The sequence below is a fragment of the Herpailurus yagouaroundi genome, unplaced genomic scaffold (assembly GCF_014898765.1).
Source record: "Herpailurus yagouaroundi ecotype Mexico unplaced genomic scaffold, PumYag 216, whole genome shotgun sequence".
Taxonomy (NCBI): Eukaryota; Metazoa; Chordata; class Mammalia; order Carnivora; family Felidae; genus Herpailurus; species Herpailurus yagouaroundi.
The window spans coordinates 9,792,661-9,810,232 of record NW_024412447.1 but is presented as its reverse complement, the minus strand read 5'-3'; the positions used below and the strand labels follow the sequence as shown (position 1 = coordinate 9,810,232).

At 50.2% G+C, this 17,572-nt stretch overlaps 1 protein-coding gene across 1 annotated transcript in view; it reads right to left on the bottom strand.

Annotated features, from left to right (window-relative positions):
• Window positions 1-974: 974 nt before the first annotated feature.
• FKBP6 (FKBP prolyl isomerase family member 6 (inactive)) overlaps window positions 975-17,572 on the bottom strand; it is a 64,334-nt gene continuing 47,736 nt past the window's right edge. The window contains exon 9 of the mRNA XM_040456119.1: window positions 975-1,159. The gene's annotated coding sequence lies outside the window, so the exon portion shown is untranslated. The remainder of the gene's footprint in view (window positions 1,160-17,572) is intronic.

Below are 17,572 nucleotides of genomic sequence, written 5' to 3'. Positions count from 1 at the left end.
GCTCCTGTACCCTCTGTGCCACCTCGGGGGGCTGTGTCCTTGGGGAAGGAAATGGCCTCCAGCTGCAGAAAGGGCTGGCAGGGGTGGGGGCCTGGAGGGCCGCAAGCCCCTCGCTGGGCTGCCTGACCTGGACAAGTCACAGCTCCCAGGATTGGGGGGAAGGAGACTCAGGGCCCGTGCCCCAGTGGTCCTGGTTCTTTTGTCCAGATGTGAGGGGAGTGGCAAGATCAGACCCTGCCTCCCCCAGCTTCCCCCCCACCCAACATGTGCAGGCTGAGCCCACCTTGAGCTGTGGGGATGAGAAGGACACAGAGCAGGGAGTGGGGGCTGCATGCAACCCCTCGCACTCCTCCCCACCCCGTCTTCTGCCTGCTCCCACCTGGTGCCCATAGAGAAGGCCCATCGGGTGGCACCTACTTCCTGAAACCGATCCTTCACATTTGCTTCCACAACCTCAGGCCCCGAATCCTGCCTTCCTTCACTTATGTTCCCTTAAAAGACATATACCCCACAGCACAGCATGCCTGATGCCAATGGGGAGCCCCCTGGGGTGCGCGAGGCACGGTCCGCTCCACCTGCGGGTCTAGAAGTCTCCCCAGGAGGGCCGAGATGGGGGAAGCAGACAAGTGATAAGGTCCCTGCCCACATGGAGCTTCCGTTCCAGAGTCCTCCGAAAAGGCATTTGGTCCCCTGACCTTGACCTGCGCGTGCTGGGTGTGCCTCCAACTTTCCCATTACTTCCGAATGCTGGCAGGGCAGCACCTTCCCCACCACCGCCCCCCCCCAACCCCCCAAGGACCTCTCTCATTTGTACGAGGTGGCTGCCAAATTCCCATTTCCCACCCAGCCTGCCCTCTGAGTCCCGACATCCAACTGAGTGCCTGGCATGTGTCTCTGCTAGGACAGCCCACGCACACAGCAACTAGAACAGGGTTCTTGTCTTTCCCTCACCCCCACCTGCCCCTCTGCCTCTCTTCTTGTCCTCACTGCAGCCGGTGACGTCACATCCAGCCAGGGGTTTGTGCTCAGAAACCTGGGAATACTTGGATTCCCAACGCCCAGTTCATCATCAGCCAGTCCAGGGAATATCCTGAATCCCTTCCGTTCGTTGTAATCACACCACCTTATTGGACGTGGTTCGTTTGCCCAACGAATTACTCTGTAATAACCAGACAACAGACCCTTTAGGGACAGATGGATTTTTCTCTCTGACATATTGACTTCAGCCCGGTCCCATGTGGACACGTTCAGACTAGTGGAGCTCAGTCTGAAGCTGGGGCTCCGTCTGTTCTCAGGGTGTGTGGCCCTGAGGCCGGTCCGGGTGTCCACCATCTGTGGCTGGGCCCTCCTCTCCCCCCGTGTGTGGGGACCAGTCCTCCCGGCAGGGTCACCAGGGGAGGAAGAGGTAGGGGAGCTCCGCCCAGGAGGGGCCCAGCACGCTGTCAACGTCCCTGCTAGCAATGAGGTTGGCTACAAAGAGGGTCTCGTGTAAGTCAGTGCCCTGGAGAGCCGGGGCGAGCTGACCCTCCATGGCTGAAGCAATAATACCCGGGCTGTGTGTCCGGGCTGGGCCGGATAAGGTTCTAGGCAGCGGAATCTACACTCTCCTGGCGCGCCTGTTCCCTCCCGTCCGCAGCCCGGACACCTGGGCACATCACCCGCAGCCCTGGTCTGAGGCCCCCACCTCCACTCCACAGAGCGGATCTCCCACCGCCCGGCACTGTTTTTGGCACAGTCCAGGTACGTGGCCACCTTGCCTGCCCTTGGCCTCGGCTGACCCTCACCACCTTGCCAGCCTGGGGCGGGCACGAGGGGGACGGAATGACAGGAGAGGGCAGGATTGCGATTTAGAATCACCCCCGCCCTGCATAAACCCACCAGACCCCATGATGAATCGAACTTCACAAAGGACCAGGAGGGTAAAGACACAGAGTCCCTGAGGAGCATGCTGCTGGGCTGGAGAGACAGGAGTCTAGACGGTGCTGACCCTGGGGTGAATCTGAGTTGGGGGGGGAGGACCCGCAACCGGAAGCAGCTAACTCTGTGAGGATTTAAGAATAAAATGCAAGAAAAACGAGAAGAAACAGCTCATTAATCACCTAAAATAAGTGTAGTCTTAGGTTTCTTTGCGGGGAAGAGGATGTCTGGCGTGAGTTTTTAAAGCTAAATGGGAGTTTCTCAGGCTGTTGGGTGGCAGTGGGGATAGGAAAAGGGAGCAGGTGCAAAGACCTGGAGGGCTGAAAGAATGTGGCCCGTTCTGGAAACAGTGAGTTCCATGTGTTTGTTAGTTACAGCGACAGAAAGGCAGTAGCCACTTCAACAACATAGAAGCTTCTCTCCCCGCCCTCCCCGCCTCCCTTCTCATGGGAAAGTCCAGAGGGAGGCAGTCACCGCTAACTTGGTGGCTCAGTTCCATGAATTCCTCAGGGACCCAGGCTCTTTCCAGCTCACCACACATCCCTGGAATGCAGGTTTTGACCTCTTGGCCCAAGATGGCAGTTAGAGTCCTGGCCATCACACCCACATTCCAGGCAGTGGCATGGAGGAAGAGGTGAAGAAAAAAGGGGGGGAATATACATGCCAGTGTGCTGAAGGAAGGCTTTCAGAAGCTGACAGGTGACACTGTTTATAACCTGTTGGCCAGAACGTGGTTTGTAACCACCCTAGCCACAAGGACAGCCAAGAGATTATTCTGGGTGGCTGCATATCCAGCTAAAACTCAGGGGTTCAAATGCCACGGAAGAAGGGGAAGGAGGTATCAAGGGACAACCAGAGGTCTCTGTCTCTCTCCTTTGGCATGGCTGGATCCAGCTGTGGGGTCGGGGGACTAGAGAGGAGGGGAAGGTGGACCCCTGCCCCACGGGCGAGGGGCTGGCCCCAAATGTGAAGCAAGAGAACGAACCCGCTCAGACCTATTCTGGGGGGCAGTGACGTCAGCAGAGTGAGGGCTGTGTTAGTGTGGGGACGGGCAGGGGGTATCCTGTGTGTCTGCTCAGATGACTGATGAGGCTCCCTTCTAGTGGCTCTTAGCCTTTCATAGAGGAAAACAAACCCCATCTTTCTCAGAACCACCCCTTCCACACTCCTCTTCCCTCCCAGAGAGGGTGGCCTGGATGCAGAGGGAGCGAGGGATGAAGGGGCCAGCCTTCTGCTGGCCTGGGGCCCGTGCTGGCACCTGCTGGGGTCTGCCGGCCTCCAGGATCCGGGCCTGGCTTGCATCCCCTCCCACCCTTAGCTGAGGTGGCACCGTGGCCACCACAGATGTCTCTGTGGCTGACGGCTGGCTTTTAACCCTGGGACTCGTCCTGCAGGACCCACTCGGAGGGGCCTTGGAGAGCTCTGTGTCCAGGCTACCCCTGCCTGACCATGCTGGCCATCGTGTCCACTTTGATGTGGCTCAGTCCAAGGGGTTTCCTCCACAGTCCCAATGGCCAGAGAACCCCACCCCTGGTTCCCCTCTCCACTTATCCAGAAGCCCAGGTGGGGACATGCAATGTCGTCACTTGCTTTCCCACGAATCCCAGGTGCAGGAAGTGGGGGCCCCCGCCCCGCCCTCCTTCTTCTTGTCTGGATTGTTTTTCTCATCATAAACACTATGGTCCAGTGTCGTTCTCCAAGCCTGGACCTTGGTCAGTTACAGCGGAAGGTGCTGGCATTAAGTTCATTCCTTTTCAAGATGGCACAGTTGTGTGGTTGGATGCTAGACATCCTCCCCGTCTCCTCTTCCTCTTTGCATGGCCTTTTCCAGGACGTAGCTCAGAACTGCAGAAGAGCAGAGCATATGAATAACGAAGCAGTTCTCTCTACCTCCCACCATCGAAGCAGGAGCCGGAAGGCTCTGGATGGAGCTGAGGTTGGGGGGGTGTCGTGGGGGGGGGGGATTCTGCGACATCTGTCCCTTATGCCGCCCCTTGCCCCAGAGCATCTCCATGATCCCGTCTCATCGTCCAGGGCAGATCGGGAAGCTAGTTCATGAGATTATCAGTTAGCGATGGTCACTCCCTTCCCCACCGCCCCCCTCTATGGCAGGAGCGTTAGGTTGGGCTCGGCCGTGACACGCCCCAGCCATCCCCTCCTTGTCCACAGAGGTTGAGGGACGTGTGGAGCCAGTCCTGGACCCGACTTGGAGCCAAGTCCAGCCGCCCGGCAGAATGAACAAGAAATAAATGCTTGTTGGTTCAAGCTTCTGGGTCTTCAAGCAGCTTGGTACACAGCATTATTGTGGCAATAGCCAACTGTCATTCTTAGGTGACCTCTGGGGCCCCTTGTAGCTCTTACTATCTGTGACGGGACTAATCCTGGCCTTCTGTGAAAGGTTTGGATGCTGCGCTGAATGACCACGAAGGAACTGAGTGACCCAGGAGCTCACTGAGAAGCAGCCCTCCCTGCCTTCTTCCCGGCAGAGCAGAGGTGGGGTCCACAGATCAGTGCGGCCCCTGTGCCCCCCGCCCCATGACCAGGGTTTCTCAGAGGATGAGAATGATGTCAGACGCAGGCTGCCTGCCCTGAATATCTCCCTGTCCCTCTGGCCTGGGCTGAATCTCACATACATCAATCTAGAAGGTATGCATCTATGTGCCCATTTCAGAAGAAATTGAGGGACTTCCTAAGACGACGGAATAGCTCAGCCGGTGCTCCGGAGACTAGATTTTTCCATGATGAAGCACTACCTGCCCTTCTGGGAGCTGAAGGCAGGGAGCAGGGCAGGGACCAGTCGGGGCCCAGAAAGGCCCCTCAGGCACCTTCTCTGTCTGGCCTCCTACTTTCCGGGAAGGGACTCTGGTCAGGGGGGCACATCTTCAAGGAGGGGCCGTGTGTTTCTCAGTCCTGCCTCCCTCTTGCCTGGACCCCTCTCTCCTTCCTGTTACCCAGACTGGCCCTTGGAGGCAGCGTGAACCCCAAATTCAAGGCCTCTCTCCTCTTTCCCTCATCAAAGCCAGCACCCAGACAGCTGTCACTCCTGAAAGCATGTGAGGCCCTGATGAGCGAGGAGAGCTGAGCCACCACAGGAGGAGGGAGGGCATTCTGAGGAGGCCACACGTGGACACGACCCAGTGAGGCTGGGAGGGAGGCAGGAGGGAGGCCACCCAGGACAGGGCCCGAGCTTCCTCTCCAAGCAAACACGAGTGTGGGGCCAGGTGTATTTATAACATAGCCCTGAAGGGGACCAGGCCTCACATAAATCATGCTATTTCCTTGGCAGGAGTAAAAATAGCCCCATGGCATCCTGCACATGCTTGTGCATGGAACAGAGCTGGCCGGCCAGGCTCCCCCACCCCCAGGCCCCGCCCTCTGGTCATGCCTCATTTGACCATCCGGACAGAGTTTCCACCTCCTCCTCCCCACCACGCACCAGGCTTGCTGCCTGCCCCTGGTCTCCACAGGAGGGGGTGCAGGGAGGGTCCCCCGCCGCAGCTCTGTCCCCCAAGCTGAGACCACTGACTTTCGGGCTGGCTCGGGTCGGCTGCAGAGGGGACAGTGCACATCCTTGGCCGAGTCAGGCTGGGGAAGAGTCAGAGCTGGGTAGTCGGTGAGGAATGAGGGTCGGGTGCGGTGAGGGGCCTGCTGCACCACCCGGGCCTCCCCGGCAACCAGAAACAGAGAGAGGAAAGGAGGAACTTAAGGCGCCCTGGAAGCAGGGGTGGGGCTGGGGTGGGGATCCTCTGCCAGGGAGCCCCAAAGGGCGTCTGAGGCCTGCGTCGGAGGAATCTGGGGAGCTCCTCACAATGGAGGTTCCAGGCCCTGGACTCCCAGGAGTGGGGCCAGAAGTGCATTTTAAGCAAGGCCCCCATGGTCTTAGGCCTGCTGTCTCTGTGGTGGCCCAGGTCTCCCCTGATGCACGACCCCCCCCCCCCCCCGCCGCCACCGCCCCCTGCACAGGGCTGGAGCTCTGGGAGGTGTTAGACTGGGCAGGGTCCAGGCTCTCTCCTCGCCCCCCTCCCTTCCACCTCCTCCCTTCGGGCAGGCCAATGTGCCAGCTCTCTCTGGGTCAGCAGCAGCAGGGAAAAAGTGACCGGCTGGAAAAGTGACCTATTTGAGGCAAGATCACACCCCACCAGTGTCCAGGCCTCTCTCTGGGAAATCCACGCCTGGCGAGAGGTTGGGGAGAGGCAGCTCCCTGGGGGCTAAAGCGCTCGGGCCAGGTCTGGGAGGAGCCGAAGTGGGTAAGGGCCTGCTTGAGCTATTCACAATCACCTGCAGGGTGGACTTTCCCAGGCGGCAGTACTCCTGGAGGTGGGATTTGAACCTGGGTCTCTGGCCACCACCCACAGTCTAGGTCATGGTGGAAAACCCCAGATTCTTCCTTGTGTCCAAGCTCAGTGTTATTGCACAGCAGCCTTCGGTGTCTGTCTCTCGTGATGGCTAGGACATGAGCGTCGGGCACGGTGCCCTCCCCGCCCACTCACTGGGCTCTGCCTCTCTGGGGCAGCCTCTGCCCGCAGAACCTCACCCTGCCCCAGGTTCTTGCTTTGGAGAGACTCGCAGGCACTTCGTTCATCTAATTAGCCTTGGGCAGTGGTTCTGGTCACACCACGCCCTGGGAGATCTCCGAGGGGTCAGTCTTCTCTGAGTCTCCTTTGTACACCCAGCACATATTCAGCAGTCTCCGCCCACCAGCATCACAGTGGGGACTTGCTCGTTCATTCTACAGATGGTTATGGGGTACCTCCTATAGGGAAGGCAGTCTTCCAGGGCTGGGGCTCCGGCGTAGGCGAGACAGGACGGGTCCCTGTCTGCATGGGGCTTGCCCTCTGGGGAGTCTTATAGTGTGACAGTGGCAGGGTTGACAGCAGAGACTCTAGAACCAACTGGGTTCGAAGCCTGGCTCTCTTCACTAGCTGTGTGACCTTGGACAAAACGCCGAACCTCTCGGTGCTTCCGTTTCTCCAGCTGTGAACTGACGGTAATGGAGGTACGGGCTTTGCTGTTGCGGGGTGGGGGGAGGGATTAAATGAGTTAATGGCACGGGACACAGAATGTTGGCTACCCTCACTGTCAATGCCTGACCTGAGGCCCTCCCGGGGAGTCTTGGGAGGGTTATGACACGGTACTGGGGCACCAAATCGCGGAGTGCCATCATTTAGACTACGGCAGCCCCACCAATCTTTCCCTCTGAGGAATTCAAAGGGAACGGCTCTTGCCTTTTCCTCTCGGGCCACAGCCTCCTGAAGGGCAGCAAACCTCGGTTCCTCGATTCCTCAGGCACGGAGGCAGCGGCCGAAGCCAGGTACCCCCCCTTCTCCCCGACTCGGCTTGGTGCCTGTCTTTCCTTCTACACAATCTGTCCGCCAGGAAGAAATCTCAGCACTACTCCGATAACACCGTTTTGGGGCCTTGCACCGGCTTTGCCAAAAAAGGAGACCCGCCCCCTCCCCAAAGCCCAGTCCTGAGGGGAACCGAGGGGAACCGCAGTCACACAGCCCATGCCCCTTTGTGCAGGGGGAGGAAGGGGCTGACCCCCTCTCCCCCCTCCCCCGCGCACTGGGGGAGCGGCTCCCCCCCCCCCCGCAGAAAGCAGGTAAGGTGATGCGGTCTAGTTAACAATCCTGCCTGGATGGCTGGCTCTCTTTCCTGGCAAATTGGCGGGAGCTCTATGTGGATCAGGAAGGAAGAAAAAGAGACAACTGAAAATCCTGGGAAGTCTAGTCATCGGGGTTATTGGAGTAAAAGGCCAAATAGTATTAAAATCGAACCACCTGAGAATATATTAAGAAAACCTTGGGACATATTAACAGTAGCACTGAGGCTACCAGTGTGCCACAGTCTACATGACTTGCGGATGTTAACGCCATGATTCCTACAACTCTCGAGTGAGGTCAGGGCTACCGGACTGTTATTTACCCCGGCGTTTCAGTGCAGCAGTGGCTCTCAACGTGGGATGGCCGGATCACTTTTCCGTGGGAACTAGAAATGGGAATTCTCTGTCGCCACCCCAGAGCTGCTGAATCAGAAACTCAGGAGGAGAGCTGCTCCGTATGTTAAAGTTCTGTTTTGTTTTGAGAGAAAGAGAGCTCGAGTCGGGGAGGGGCAGAGAGTGAGGGAGAGGGAGAGAATCCCAAGCAGGCCCTGCACAGTCAGCGCGGAGCCCTAAGCAGGGCTCAGTCTCACCAAACCCGGGAGATCATGACCTGGGCCGAAACCAAGAGTCAGACTGCTCAACTGACTGAGCCGCCCAGGCGCCCCGGGACTCTGTATTTTAATAAGCCTTCTGGGTAATTCCAATGTGCGCTCCAGCGTGAGAACCACTAAGCTAGATTTGCTGTGGTAACAAAAACTCTACTCGCAGTGACTTAAAACAGCAAAGGAATATTTCTCCCTCACGCTGCTTGTCGGCCAGGGGTGGGAGGGGGACTTTGCTCATCACAGCACTCGGGCACCCTTTGGAAATGGTCTTAAAGGCATATAACAAATGAAGAAATGGGACGCCCGGCGGGGGCGGGGGGGGGGCTCAGGTGTTAAGCATCTGACTTCGACTCAGGTCACGATCTCACGGTTCATGAGTCCCTCATCAGGTGAGCTTGAGCCCTGCTTTGGGTAAGCCTCTCTTCACTCTCTCCCTCTCTCTTTGTGTCTCTGCCCCTCACTCACTTGCACCTCCCCTCTCTCAAACAAACCAAACCAAACCAAACCAAACCAAACCAAAACAAAACAAAACAAAACAAAACAAAACGAAGAAGAAATGTTTATTCAAATCTACCGAGGGTTGGTAGGAACAGTGAGGGTCTGTGGGATTTGAACCAAGACTCCCCCAGCCCCACCTCTAGCTCCTCAAGATGATAATTCCACTCCAGACTGGGGCGGCCCAGAAGGGAGAAGTCCTTTTCCCTCCAGCTCCCAGTCCAGAGGGCTGTTCTCCCCGAAGGGGCAGGACAGCAGCACTTTTCAGCTCTGGAATCCCTTCTGCCCAGACCCCCCTCTGCCGCGAGCATGAGACCACGGAGAATCTTAGGCCCCGATCCCCTTGCCTTGGCTTGTGAGGCAGAGGTTCCATCGCGGGAGAGGACAACCAGGAAGACCCGAGGCTGCTGCCTTTCCCCTCTACTGAGCCCTCGGCCCCTGAGGCAGACTTGTCTCTCAGAGGGAAGCATACCCTTGTCCTGTCTCCAGCTCAAGAGTCACGGCACAGAGACTGCACCTACAGGAAGAGGCAGACTGTAGGACAGACGGCTCCGGATCTCTTCCCAAAGGAACGGACTTATTTACAACAGAGTGTGAAGAAGCTGGGGCCCAGCAGTGCTCTCAAAAACAGTGGGGGCTGCGGTACAACGCCGTTGGAAGGAAGTGAGCAAATTCATTAGAGATACAGACTACACTGTAGGCAGAGAGGATCAGGGAGAGAGACGACCAGAAAGAGCTCTCCTGGGGTCAGAACAAATCTCAAACACTGACCTCGGGAACTATCCAATGAGCTCAAATTTGATTGGATCAGCGTGAGACCAATTTATGCCACAGCACATTGTTGAAAATAATATTGTATAATTACAGCGATTAGTGGAGCTTAATGTACGGGTGGAATCAGAGGAAGAGACAGTCAAGGAGAAGCCTGCCGAGACCACGGCCGTTCTGGTGTAACTGTGGGCACGCCTATGGTTACGCCTCCTCGGAAGCAACATCAGAGGCTACACACGGAGAAGGAGAGAGGGTGGAATAAATAATCCTTTCAGCCACTACACAGATAAATTTTTTTTTAACGCTTATTATTGAGAGACAGAGAGACACAGAGCGTGAGCAGGGGAGGGGTAGAGAGAGGGGGAGACACAGAATCCGAAGCGGGCTCCAGGCTCCGAGCTGTCAGCACAGAGCCCGACGTGGGGCTCAAACTCACGAACTGCAAGATCATGACCTGAGCCGAAGTCGGTCACTCAACCGACTGAGCCACCCAGGTGCCCCTCAGTCACTACATATATAAACAAGCAAATAACAATAACGGGACCCAGGGGAGGGGGGACCACACTGAGTCCCTACAGTATATTATCTGAAATCGAATGTCTATAACCTACAATTATCCAGGTTGCAACAAAAAAAAATATGAGACATTCAAAGAAACATAAAAGTTGGGGCACCTGAGTGGTTCAGTGCGACCCTTGATATTAGCTCAGGTCATGATCTCACGGTTCATGAGATTGAACCCCGTGTCAGCTCTGTGCTGACAGCATGGAGCCTGCTTGGGATTCTCTCTCCCCCTCTCCCTCTCTCTCTCAAAATAAATACATACTTAAAAAAAAAAAGACACAGAAAAGTATGACTCACATACCAGGAAAAAAATCAGGTAACAGAAACAGCCTATGAGAGTGACCAGGTATTGGATCTAAAACCCCTCAAAGTAGCCATTTTATAAATTCTTACTTTTTGATTTTTATTTATTTTTTATTTGAGAGAGAGAGAGAGAGAGAGAGAGAGAGAGAGAGAGAGCGCACAAGCAGGGGAGGAGCAAAGGGAGAGAGAGACAGAATCTTTTTTTTTTTTTTAATTTTTAACGTTTATTCATTTTCGAGAGACAGAGACAGAGTGCAAGTGGGGGAGGGGCAGAGAGAGAGGGAGACACAGAATCCAAAGCAGGCTCCAGGCTCTGAGATCTGAGCTGTCCACACAGAGCCCGACGCGGGGCTCGAACTCACAGACTGCGAGATCATGACCTGAGCCGAAGTCGGACACTTTACGGACTGAGCCACCCAGGCGCCCCGAGAGACAGAATCTTAAGCAGGCTCCACACTCAGTGCAGAGCCCGGCATGGGGCTTGATCCCGTGATCCTGGGATCGTGACCCGAGCTGAAATCAAGAGTCGGATGCTCAACTGACTGAGCCACCCAGGCGCCCCAAAGTAGCCATTATAAACATATTCAAAAAAACTAAGGGAAACTACGACAAGAGAAGTAAAAGGAGATGTGATGATTAAGTTGCAGCAAATTGAGAATATCAATAAAGAGATGGAAATTATACAAGAAATCAAATGGATATTCTCGAGTTAAAAATTACAGTCATTAAAGTGAAAGATTCACTAGAAGAAATGAGCAGAACAAATATTTGAAGAAATAATGGCTGAGAAATTCCCAAACTAATTGAAAAAACATTAATCTACACATCCAGGGACCTCAACAAATTCCAAATAGTATAAACACAAACAGACCCATACACATCATAGTGTAAATGCCGAAAGCCAAAGGCAAGAGAAAATCTTGAAAACAGCAAGAGGAAAACAGCTGGTCACTTACAAGGGAACATCAATAAGATAGATTATTTCTCATTAGACACAATGGGGCCAGAAGGTGCTGGGGTAACATATTTAAAATTCTCAAAGAAAAAAAAAAAAACCCTGTCAACCAAGAAGCTTATATTCAGCAAAGCTATCTTTCAAAAATCAAGAAAAAATGAAGACATTCCCAAATAAACAAAAACTGAGGTAATTTGTTGCAACCAGACTGCCTTATAAGAAGTACTAAAAGAAGTTCTTCAGGCTGAGATCAAGTGATCCCAAAACAAGTGACAGGATTCACAGAAGGGGAAAAAAAATAGCCACAGGTAATTATGTAACTCTAAAAGGCAATACAAATGCACATTGCTTCTTGTTTCTCTAAACTGATTTAAAAAGCAATAGCATAAAACAACATGCATATAATGTATTGTTGAGCCTATAACATAGAAATGTAATGGGTTTTTGTTGTTGTTTTGACTTGTTTTTTGGCTAACAACAGCACAGAAGAGATGAGTGGAAGCAAAGCTAAGGAAATGAGACAGTAATGTGAATCCACAGGAACAAGTTAAGAGATCCAGAATAATATTGTTAAGTCATAGACTGGAAGGCTTATTATTAAATTAGCCTAAAGATTCAGTGCAACTCCCATAAAAATTATGACTGCTTTTTTTCCCTACCAGAAATGTGCAGGCTGATCCTAAAATTATGTGGAAATACAAGGCACCCAGAATAGCCAAAACAATCTTCAAAACATTTTTTTAAAAAGGTTGGGGCGGGGCGCCTGGGTGGCGCAGTCGGTTAAGCGTCCAACTTCAGCCAGGTCACGATCTCGCGGTCCGTGAGTTCGAGCCCCGCGTCAGGCTCTGGGCTGATGGCTCGGAGCCTGGAGCCTGTTTCCGATTCTGTGTCTCCCTCTCTCTCTGCCCCTCCCCCGTTCATGCTCTGTCTCTCTCTGTCCCCCCAAAAATAAATAAACGTTGAAAAAAAAATTAAAAAAAAAATGTTGGGGAACTCATACTTCCTGTTTACAAGATTTACTACAAAGCAAAGTAGTCAAGACAGGGTGGTACTAACATAAGGATAGATATATAAATCAGTAAAATAGAATTGAGAGTCTAGGAAAAAACCCATGTGTCTATGGTCACTGATTTTTTCACAAAGGTGCCAAGACTATCCAATAGGGAAAGAATGGTCTCTTCAACAAAGGGTTCCTGGGACAACTGGAGAGCCACATGCAAAGTGAAGTTGGCTCCTGGTCTCACACCATATAAAAAAATCAACTCAAAATTGATCAAAGATATGAGAGCCAAAACTATAAACCTCTTAGAAGAAAACATAGGGATGCATCTTCATGACCTTGACCAGGCACGTTTCTTGGATATGTTACCAAAAGCATGAGCAACAGAGTAAGAATATAGAAAATTAGACTTTGTCAAACTTAAAAAAAAAAAAAATTGTGCTTCAGAAGTCACTATCAAGGAAGTGAAAGGAAACTAACAGAATGTTAGAAATTTTTGCAAATCATGTATCTGAAAAGGGAGTTGTATCTATAGTGTATAAAGAACAGTTGCAACTCAACAATAAAAAGACAAACAACCCAATTTACAAATGAACAAAGGATCTGAATAAACAGTTCTCTCAAGAAGATATACGAATGGCCAAAAAGCACATGAAAAGATGTCCAACATCATTAGGCATTAGGGAAATGCAAATGAAATCCACAAGATACCACTTCACACCCTTAGGGTGACTATAATCAAACAGTCAGATAATAACAAGTGTTGGTGAGGATGTGGAGAAATCAGAACCTTCATGCACAGGTGGTGGGAATATAAAATGATACAGTTGCTTTGAGAAAACCACCTGGCAATTCTTTAAACAGTTTAACATTCAGTTACCATATGATTTGGCAATTCTACTACTAGATATACATCCAAGACAAATGAAAACATACATCCACAGAACTACTTGTATATGAATATTTATAGCAGAATTATTCATAGTAGCCAAAAGATGGAAACAAACCAAATGTTCATCAACTGATGAGTGGATAAACAGTATTTAGTGGTTCCATACAAGGAGATAAAAAGGATGGGGTGCCTGGGTGGCTCAGTCAGTTAAGTGTCCCATTTTGGCTCAGGTCACGATCTCATGGTTTGTGAGTTCGAGCCCCGCATCAGGCTCTGTGCTGACAGCTTGGAGCCTGGAGCCTGCTTCAGATTCTGTCTCCTTCTTTCTCTGCCCCTTCCCTGCTCACACGCTCTGTCTCTCAATAATAAATAAACATTAAATTTTTTTTTTAAAAAGCCAAGGAGATAAAGAGGCAAGAGGTACTCATATATGCTATAACATGGATGGACATTGAAAACATTTTGCTAAATGAAAGAATCCAGTCACAGAAGGCCACATATTATATGATACTATTTATATGAAATGTTCAACATAGATACATCTTTAGAAAACACCAAGTAGACTAGTTTTGGCATAAGTCTGGGAGAGATGGGAGAGGTTACACGGTTATAATTGTTTTGGAGGTGTTGAAAAGTTCTAAAGTTGACCGTGGTGATGATCGTACATTATCTGTTAATGTACTAAAAAATGCTGAATTGTACACTTTAAATCGTATGTTTTGTGAACTCTATCTGGACAAAGTTGTTTTATGATGCAATTCCTAATATTTTTAAAGTTTTTTTTTTTTTGTACGAGATTCTCAGTATACAGAACAGATAGAAATGATATTTTATTAGTGTAATTATAGTGTCAAATTCATTTACTTTTTAATTTTTTTAACATTTATTTTGTTTTTGAGAGAGAGAGAGACAGAGACAGAGAGACAGAGACAGAGACAGAGCACGAGCGGGGGAGGGGCAAAGAGAAGACACGGAATCGGAAGGAGGCTCCAGGCTCTGAGCTGTCAGCACAGAGCCTGATGTGGGGCTCAAACCCATGAACCGTGAGATCATGACCTGAGCCGAAGTTGGACGCTTAACCAACTGAGCCACCCAGGCGCCCCATTTACTTTTTAACAATAGCAATCATTTATTAAATTCAGTTTAGTCATAAATTTTGCTTTGGTGATTGCAAATGTGTAAGCATTTGGTTTAAAATTCATTTGAAGGGTGCGTGGGTGGCTTAGTCGGTTAAGCGCCTGACTCTTGATTTCGGCTCAGGTCATGATCTTGTGGTTTGTGGGTTCAAGCCCCATGTCGGGCTCTGCACTGACAGTGCGGAGCCTGTTTGGGATTCTCTCTCTCCGTCTCTCTCTGCCCCTCCCCTGCTTGTGCTCTCTCTTTCTCTCTGAAAATAAATGAACTTTAAAAGTCATTTGAGTAGGCATGTTGTTCTTCTGTAAACAGCTAAAAATGTTTTTAAAAGTAAATGTGTCAAGCATTCAGAAAAAAAAGTTCAGAAATTATATAACCAACAGCTAATACAATCCAGCTTTGTCAAATCTGCACATTTTGCATTATTTGCTTCAGATTTTCTTTTAAGAAATAAAATATCACAAAACCGCCTCAGATTCTGCGTCTCCCTCTCTCTCTGGCCCTTCCCCTCTCGAGCCCTCTCTCTCTCTCTCTCAAAAATAAATAAATATTAACAAAAATATTTAAATATCACAAAACCAGTTGAAGTTTCCTACGCAACTCTTCCCCATCCTAATTCCTCTATCTTCCTGGATTTAGTGTTTATCACTCTTATGAATGTTTTTAAAAACTGTATATGTATTTTAAAACCATATATAAAAATATATACATTAAAACCTTATATATGTAATCACTGCAAAATATACAGCGATGTTTTGCACGCTTTTAAATTACACAGGGGCGCCTGGCTGACTCAGTTAATTGGGCATCCAACTCTTGGTTTCAGCTCAGGTCATGATCCCAGGGTCGTGGGATTGAGCCCCGTGTGGGGTTCCGAGCTCAGGGGGAAGCCTGCTTGGGATTCCCTCTCTCTCCCTCTGCCCCTTTCCCGCTCACTCTCTCTCTCTCTCAAAAAAAAAAAAAAAAAAAAAAAAAAGTTAAACTATGTACAAATACTGTCATTTTGAGTATGTTGTTCTCAATGCGTTCTTTTCACACTATTTTCCCTAATGTACACAAAAGCAGAGAATAATATAATGAACCCCTGTGTATCCATATACCAACTTCAGCAACAATCAGTTATGGCTACATGTGCTTTGTTAACCCCCCTACCTACTTCCTCTCACTCTTCTGACTTATTTTAAATCTTTTTTTTTTAAAGTTTATTTCTTTTTTATTTTGAGAGAGAGTGAGAGAAAGCAAGCGAGCACTAGTGGGGCTGGGGCAGAGAGAGAGAGAGAGAGAGAATCCCAAGCAGGCTACGTGCTGTCAGCACAGAGCCTGACTCAGGGTTCAAACTCTTGAAGAGTGAGACAGTGGCCTGAGCTAAAATCAAGAGTCAGCTGTTTAACTGGCTGAGCCACCCAGAAGCCCCTCTTCTGACTTATTTTAAGGCAAAACAGACGCCGTGAAATTTCATCTGTAAAAATTGCAGTACATATTTCCAACAGAGAAAGATACGGCCTAGAAAATCAACAGCGTATCTTGCATCTATCCACGTGGTACATGTAGCTTTGGTTGTTGTTTTGGCTGTTACATGAAATTTGATTACATGGGGAAAATAATTTGATTTCTTTGACCACTGACTTACTGATGGGTGCTTAGGCTGACCCCACAGTTTCACCGAAAGCAATGATGTCATGAACATTCCTGCACATGTCTCCTTATGAATATGTGCAAGAGTTTGGATACTTAATGGAACTGGAATTGTTGGGTGATAAGGTGGGGAAAACCATGCGACTCCCCTTCACTTTGAAGAGTGTCGTGTTTATTTCCTGATCTTACTGTATTGACCAGGAATTTCAGGACAATCCTGAATTGAAACAGAATTGCTGATTTTAAGGGAGCGTTTCTAATATTCCACTATTAAGTATGACAACTGATTGAGGCTTGTGTGTGTGCGTGCGTGTGTGTGTGTGTGTGTCTAAGCTTATTTTGAGAGAGAGCACGAGCGTGCGTGCACAAGGGGGAGAAGGGCAGAGAGAGAGAGGGAGAGAGAGAATTCCAAGCAGGTTCCACACTGTGAGCACAGAGCTGGACTCCAGACTGGAGCCCCCCAGCTGTGAGATCTTGACCTGAGCCCGAATCAAGCGTCAGATGCCCAACTGGTGTCAGAGCCACCCAGACACCCGTTTTTTTTGTGTGTGTTTTTGTTTGTTTAAGATTTTATTTTTAAATTTTTTTTTCAACGTTTATTTATTTTTGGGACAGAGAGAGACAGAGCATGAACGGGGGAGGGGCAGAGAGAGAGGGAGACACAGAATCGGAAACAGGCTCCAGGCTCTGAGCCATCAGCCCAGAGCCTGACGCGGGGCTCGAACTCACGGACCGCGAGATCGTGACCTGGCTGAAGTCGGACGCTTAACCGACCAAGCCACCCAGGCGCCCCTAAGATTTTATTTTTAAGTAATCTCTACAGCCAACATGGGGCTCAAACTCACAACCCGGAGAAAAGTGTCACCTGCTCCTCTGAATGAGCCAGGCAGGCACCTCTCATTTAGGCTTTTGGTAGACATCCTTTATCAGTATTGCCCATTTAAGATTAATTTCAGCTGTAACAGAAAATTCCCAAATAACGGTGACTTAAGATAAATTATTTCTCTTTTTTTTTTTTAAGTTTATTTATTTATTTTGAGGGAGAAATAGGGAGTGGATGGGGGTGGGGCAGAGAGAGAGGGAGACAGAATCCCAAGCAGGCTCCGTGCTGTCAGCACAGAGCCCGCTGCGGGGCTTGAAGCCATGAACCATGAGATCACGACCCGAGCCGAAATCCAGCGTCAGATGCTTAACCGACTGAGCCCTCCAGGCGCCACACTTACCTCTCTTTGATAAAGCAGTTCAGATGTCGGCAACCAGAGGCTGGTATGACATCTCGTTTACAAGAAGCCCTCAGAGACTCGAGCTACTTTCTGCTCACTGCTCCACAGTCTTTCTGGTCCTCATGGTCCAAGGTGGCCTCTGAGTTCTACCCAGGATGCAGGAAAAGATGAAACGGAGGCGAAGGGTGCACAGTAGCTGTCTGGTAAGTAAGGCTCCCAGAAATCGGCCCTTAGACCCCACTGCAACAGAGTCCACAGCAAGGGAAGCTGGGAAGGTTAACCCTTCTGCTGGTGGTGCAGATGCCCAGCTAAAAATGCTATTGGCAAAAAAGGAGGGAAAAACATGTAGGGGTGTGTGCACAGCAGTCTCAGATTAAGGAAATGCCCTTGTGTTTGTAGTTTACTGAGAGTTTTTTTTTTTTTTTTAATTTTTTTTTTTTCAACGTTTATTTATTTTTGGGACAGAGAGAGACAGA